This window comes from Gossypium hirsutum, chromosome A12 (assembly GCF_007990345.1).
Source record: "Gossypium hirsutum isolate 1008001.06 chromosome A12, Gossypium_hirsutum_v2.1, whole genome shotgun sequence".
NCBI classification, from domain to species: Eukaryota; Viridiplantae; Streptophyta; class Magnoliopsida; order Malvales; family Malvaceae; genus Gossypium; species Gossypium hirsutum.
The window spans coordinates 48,914,824-48,921,294 of record NC_053435.1 but is presented as its reverse complement, the minus strand read 5'-3'; positions in this window follow the sequence as shown (position 1 = coordinate 48,921,294).

Sequence of the window (6,471 nt, the reverse complement as noted above, 5' to 3'; positions counted from 1 at the left end):
AGCTTTATTAGATTCTGCTGTTCAGACATGCAACTTAAGAGGGGTGAAAGTTTGTAGAGGAAGCCCTGCTGTCACTCACCTATTTTTTGTTCATGACAGTATTATTTTTGGCGATGCAAACGATACAGGAGGGCGGGTTTTGATGGATATTTTGAAACGTTATGAAACTGCGTTAAGGCAGAAGATAAACCTTGATAAGTCACAGATTTTCTTCAGCTCAAATGTCTCTGATATTTCTTGTAGTCGTTTGGTGCAGATGTTAGGAGTTCGGCGATCACTATGTATGGAAAGATATTTGGGTCTCTCTACGATGGTTGGGAGGAAAAAGAAGGATGTGTTTCAACATATTTGTGATAGGATGAGGATGAAAGTTCAGAGTTGGGGAGATAGACTTCTTTCTCAAGGTGGAAAAGAAGTTTTTATTAAAACGGTCCTTCAAGCTATTTCTACATACTCGATGTTGTGTTTCCTGTTTCCTAAGACGTTGCGTATGAAGCTTGAAAGTATCATGAGTAGGTTTTGGTGGCAAAAAAGTTCAACTTGAAATGGAATGCACTGGTGTAACTAGGCTAATCTCAGTATCCCTAAAAATTGTGGTGGTATGGGTTTTAGGGATCTTGGCAAGTTTAATATTGCCTTTTTAGCGAAACAAGGTTGGAGGTTAGTTACTAATCTGAATTCTTTATTGGGACGTATTTATAAAGCTAGGTACTATCCCCATACCTCATTTTGGAATGTCACATTAGGCACTAATCCGTCGTATACTTGGAAGAGTATTTTTGCGGCCAGAAAGGTTTTAGAAGATGGTTTGGGCTAGAAAGTGGGATCAGGTTCCCAAATATCAATTTTGCAAGATTGTTGGTTACCTCGTTGGGCAGGGGGAAAAATTCACGCTACTCCTGCAAACAGCATGTTTGACAAAGTGTCAGAGCTTATTGATTATTCTACTAAGTCCTGGAAAGTGGATTTAAATAGTAGGTGTTTTACCCCTTTGGAAGCTATTGTAATCTGTTGCATTCCTCTTTCGGTTTACAACTCTAAAGATAGAATGGTGTGGTTTGCTGATAACTTTGGCAGGTATACGGTTCGTAGTGGGTATCGCTGTCTTGTTGGTTCGCGGGTTGAAGACGCTATGAATACTGACTCTTCAGGAGTTTACAAAAATATTTGGGAATTAAATCTTCCCCCAAAGATCAGAATCGCTGTTTGGCGATTTACAAAAGATTATATTCCTGCTACTGTTAATCTATACAATAGACGTTTTAGCTCTTCCCCAAGTTGCCCTAGCTATGGTGAAGCCTCGGAGAATTTCATGCATACTCTCCTAGTTTGTGGACCTGCGAAAGATGTTTGGCAATCAATGGGAGTTGACTAGTCAAATTTCAATGAGAGTATGGATTTTTGTACCTAGCTCAACTTGGTTTTTCAAGACAGAAGGCATGATTTTGGTGAAATTGCTACAACCACAGCCTGGGCACTCTGGCAAGCCCGAAATAAACGCACAATGGAGGGAAAGCGACAATCAGCCGAAGATATCTGCTCTCTTACTTTCAGTATTATAAAGGAGATGTGTAAGTTGAAAGAGAGAATACCTGCTCCGGTGAACAAAATGAATCCCATTTGGATGCCTCCTCAAGAACCTTTTGTTAAGGTAAATTTCGTTGCTGCATTTAGAATAACTCTTCGTCAGTCATCTTCTGGTTTTATTATCAGAAATTCTAGGGGTCAGGTGATGGGATACGGAACCATTTTTAATAAGTTTGTCTCAGATTCGTTCACTGCTGAGGCTATAGCCTGCCTTCAGGCTCTGGATTTCGCTAGGGATATGGGTTTTACTCATGTGCAAATGAGGGTGATTCTAGAACTACGATTGCTAAAATAAACCAAGTTCTTCCAGATTTTTCAGACATGAGGACTTACATCGAAGAAATAAAGATACAAGCAAGTTCTTTTCAGTGTATTTCCTTTTAGCATGTTGACAGACGAGCGAACATGGTGGCTCATATGTTAGCAAAAGAGAGGATGTTGATTTCGGAAGATAGTTTCTGGGTACAGGACTTACCGGTAGTGGCAGAAGTTTACTTGGCCAGAGATCTTGTGGGCATGACTTCTTAGTCTTGAAGGGTGCTCTGTGTGGGGTTTTTGGCTGGAGAAATTTTTGGGTTTTTCTTGATCTGCTGTTGAGATAGAAGTGGGTATTGATTTGTCGTTCCATCTTTCCCACTAAGTTTTACCGAGAGTTAAGTTGTTTTTCCTCTGTAGTGCTTTACAGCTAAGGTTGGTTTATTAGTTTTATCATTTGTTTGGTTTTTTGTATTTGACTCTTTATTTTTTTTATTTCTAATAAATCTCTCGGTGTTTACGTCAAAAAAAAATATTGAGAATATACCATATTTGTACATTATGGAGGGATTCAATGGTTGTCCACCATTTCCTCATTTTTATACAATTAATATTTAAAAAATAGGATGGATCTACTTACACAATACAAAAAATAAAATTGTTTTACACACTTTCATAACTATTTATATGGTTAATATTTTAATGATTCAACCATTATATTTTATGGTCTATTCATGTAGATCATGCATGTCAAATTTGATGTAAATTTAAAACTTCTAACTTTTTTTTATGTAAAAAAATTCAACAATTGAATATATATATTAATATATAAAGTATTTTATATCGATATGATAAAAATATCAGATCATTTCGAAAATTTACATGCATGACAAATACAATTATATTGATAAATTCAACGGTTAGATCACTAAAATATTAATCATATAAATAGTTACGGAAGTACGTAAAACTACTTTAGTTTTTACACCATGTAAGTGGATCCCTCCCCCTTAAATAATCTAATCTTCTAATTTATCAAGATATTTGTACTAGTTATACATGTAAATTTTAGATTGATCTGATATCTCTATCATATCGATTTAAAATATTGTCTATATTAATATATATTTAATGGTTTAAAGTTTCTTTTTACATACAACAACTACTTAAAATTTTTCAATTTATGTGAAACTTGACATGCATGATCTACATGAATAGAGTATGAAATATAACAGTTGGAATGTTAAAATAATTGTAGTATAAAAAATTATGAAAGTGTGTTAAACCACTTTAGTTTTACATTTTACAATGGTGTAAGTGGTTCTCTCTCCTTATCTATGCTAATATTTAAAGTTTCGATTGAGTTGGTGTCACCTTCAATCGGGTCCTAACTCAAGTCTAAATTTACTAAAACCCCTTATTTTTACAAAGTGGTAAATATTGTTTTGAAGGTATTTCTATCTTTTTATGTTTTTATATAAAATCTAAAAAATACATACATAACACTAAAAAATAGTCTGCTATACTAGCACGTTTTTGTTTTCTTCTCTAGCAAAGTTTTTTAGGAATTTTTTTTTGTTTTTAGTGAGTGATTGTGGAATCGACAGTGGCATGATAGGTGTTTGGTTGTAATTGGTTAGTATTGGGGTTTATTGGCGATGGAGAATGAATTAGCAGAGCTATCTTTAGATAAAGCGGAGGAGGAGATTTTACAAGTACAGGAGGAGTCTAATTTATCGAAGGAAGCCATTAATCTATGTCTGGTAGGGTGTTTCCTCACAGCGAGTGTAATCCATTTTTCAGCTATAAGATGCATGATGGCGAATATTTGGCATCTTATAAGAGGAGTTCATATCTCAAATATGGGGGATAAGAGATTTCTCTTTCGTTTTTTTCATAAAATGGGTCTCGAGCGTGTGCAAAATGGGCCTCCATGGACTTTTAACAATCATTTGTTGGTCTTCCATCGAATGGATGTGGGTGAGGATCCGCCCAAGGTACCATTGATCTATACATGGTTTTGGGTATAAGTGCATGATGTTCATCCAAGTTTTTATTTTGAAGGTATAGCATGGCAATTGAGGGATTTTATTAGTAAATTCTTAGAGTATGACACTAAGAGTTTAGAAAGTGGCTTACAAAGCTATATGCAAGTACGAGTTGAAATAGATGTCAAGCAACCCTTGAAGTAGGTTATGTTAACTAGAGAAAAATGTTCTTATGTTCATTTTAAATATGAAAGACTGACAATGCTTTGTTTTTATTGTGGGAATTTAGGGCATAATGACCCATTCTATAAGATCTAGATGGAAAAAGGGGAAGAGGTTGTTGATATGGGATGGGATCTATCGCTGAGAGCTCAGTTAAGGATAACATTAGCAATGAATAGCATTTGGCTGGGGGGGAAGGTGTAGGGGGTGAAATTGGATAACTATGATTGGTATGGATTTGGATGGGGATCTTGAGAGGAAGACGAGGCTTAAAAAGGCATATAGACCCTATTTTAGGGTTAAACTTAGAAAGAGATTTGCAACATAGGAGTGGGAAAATGGATATGGACCACGATTTGGAGGACTACCCCATAGAAAATGGTAAAGGGAAGAAGAGAAAACAAAAGAAATGTTGGAGTCTCAGTGAATCACTGGTGAATGAATCATTGGGAAACTTAGTTGGAAGATTGATAGACCGGGATCATCTATTATCGGCAACTACCAAGAAGCAAGTCGACTGGTCGCAATGAAAATCATATACTAAAATGTTTTTGGTTTGGAGAGTCCACGAGCAATAAGAAGACTTCGGCATAAGATGAAGATGTATAATTCCCAATCAGTCTTTTTTATGGAGACTAAACTGAATAAAAGAAGGATGGAAGGTGTTTGTAGGAGATGTGGTTTCTTAGATGGCATTGAGGTTTCGACTAATGATTCAAAAGGGGGTCCTTGTCTGGCTTGGAAGAAGTTGGTTGCTGTTGATTTACTAAGCTTCTCCTCTAATTATAATGATGTGGTTATTAAAGAGACTAAAGTGGAACTGGAGTGGAGGTTCACAGGGTTTTATGGTGCTCCATTTTTGAGTGGTAGGAATGATGTATGGGATGTGTTGAGGAATTTAAGACGCACACAAGAGTCATCTTAGCTTGGGTGTGGTGACTTTAATGGAATTATAGATTCTTTTGAAAAAGAAGGGGGAATGCCACGGGAAGAATGTCAAATGGAGGTATTTCACAGAGTTTTAGAGGAATGTAGACTAATTGATGTTGGGTATTCTAGGATATGGTTCATGTGAGAGAGAGGGAATTTTCTTGAGACTAATATAATAAAACGTCTTGATAGAGGGTGGCAAATGCAGATTTGATGACTTTATTGCTTAGTGTGAGAATACAACACCTACTGCATTTTTATTCGGATCATTGCCCACTCTTTATACATACAAAACAGGAGAAAAGGGAGGGGAGGAGGGCGAGGTTCCGGTTCGAGGGGAAGGTAAAGAACCTTTGGAGTTCCACCTTAGGAAATATCTATGATAAATTGGAATGCTTAATACAAAGCTTGGGGAAGTGGGCGGGTTCATTCAAGCGAGGTAAATAAGGCTTAAAAAGGATCTGGCAAAACTTATTAATACAAAAGTACAACTCAATTTACAAATAGACAAAAATAAAGTACTAATTGGTTACGATTGGGAGATAAAATATGGATTTCTTCCATAGTTATGCTTCCCAATGAAGAAGAATGAATAAGATTAAAAGTTTGAGGTATGAGGATGAGAGGGAAACTAAGGAAGAGGGGGAAATGGAGAAGATTGCGAGAGGATTCTTCCGAAAATTGTTCTCAACAAATGGGATAGGTGATATAGAGCATATTTTATCGGGAGTAGAGCGGTGTTTATCGAGGGAAGACAATTTTAGGCTTATAGCGAAGTGTACGAAAGAAGAGGTTTGTGTGGCTTTAAAGAGTATGGGTCCTACAAAAGCTCTTGGAGATGATGGTTTCCTAGTTTTGTTCTATCAACGATGCTAGCATATTGTGGGAAACGATGTTATCTCATATTGTCTGGGTATCTTGAATGATGGTAAGGATCTTGATTCCATAAATGTTACTAATATAGTGTTAATCTTGAAGATTCCTTAACCAATCAAATTTAGTGCACTTAAAACCAATTAGTATGTGCAATGTTTTATATAAGGTAGTAGCGAAGATGGTAACTAATTGTTTTCAGCATATGTTAAATATCTGTATTGATAGTGGCTAGAGTACTTTTGTGCCAGGTTGTTTGATATCGGATAATGTGATGTTAACATATGCAAATTTTCACACTTATCAGTAGAAGAGAACATGGAAGAAGGGTTTCTTAGCATTAAAACTAGATAAGAGTAAAACTTATGATCGGGTTGAACGGGAGTTCTTAAGGGTAATGATGGAGTGTATGGGATTTGAGAAAGAGTCAATGGGTATAATGAAGTGCATTGTACCGGTTTCATATTTTGTTATTGTCAATGAGAAGAGGGGAGAGCCTTTTAAACTGACTAGAGGCCTTTGACAAGGCGACCCATTAAACCCTTTTCCCTTTTTAATTTGTAGTGAGGGTTTATTCGCTCTTATGAGGTTTTCATTACATAAAAGGGGAAAAAGA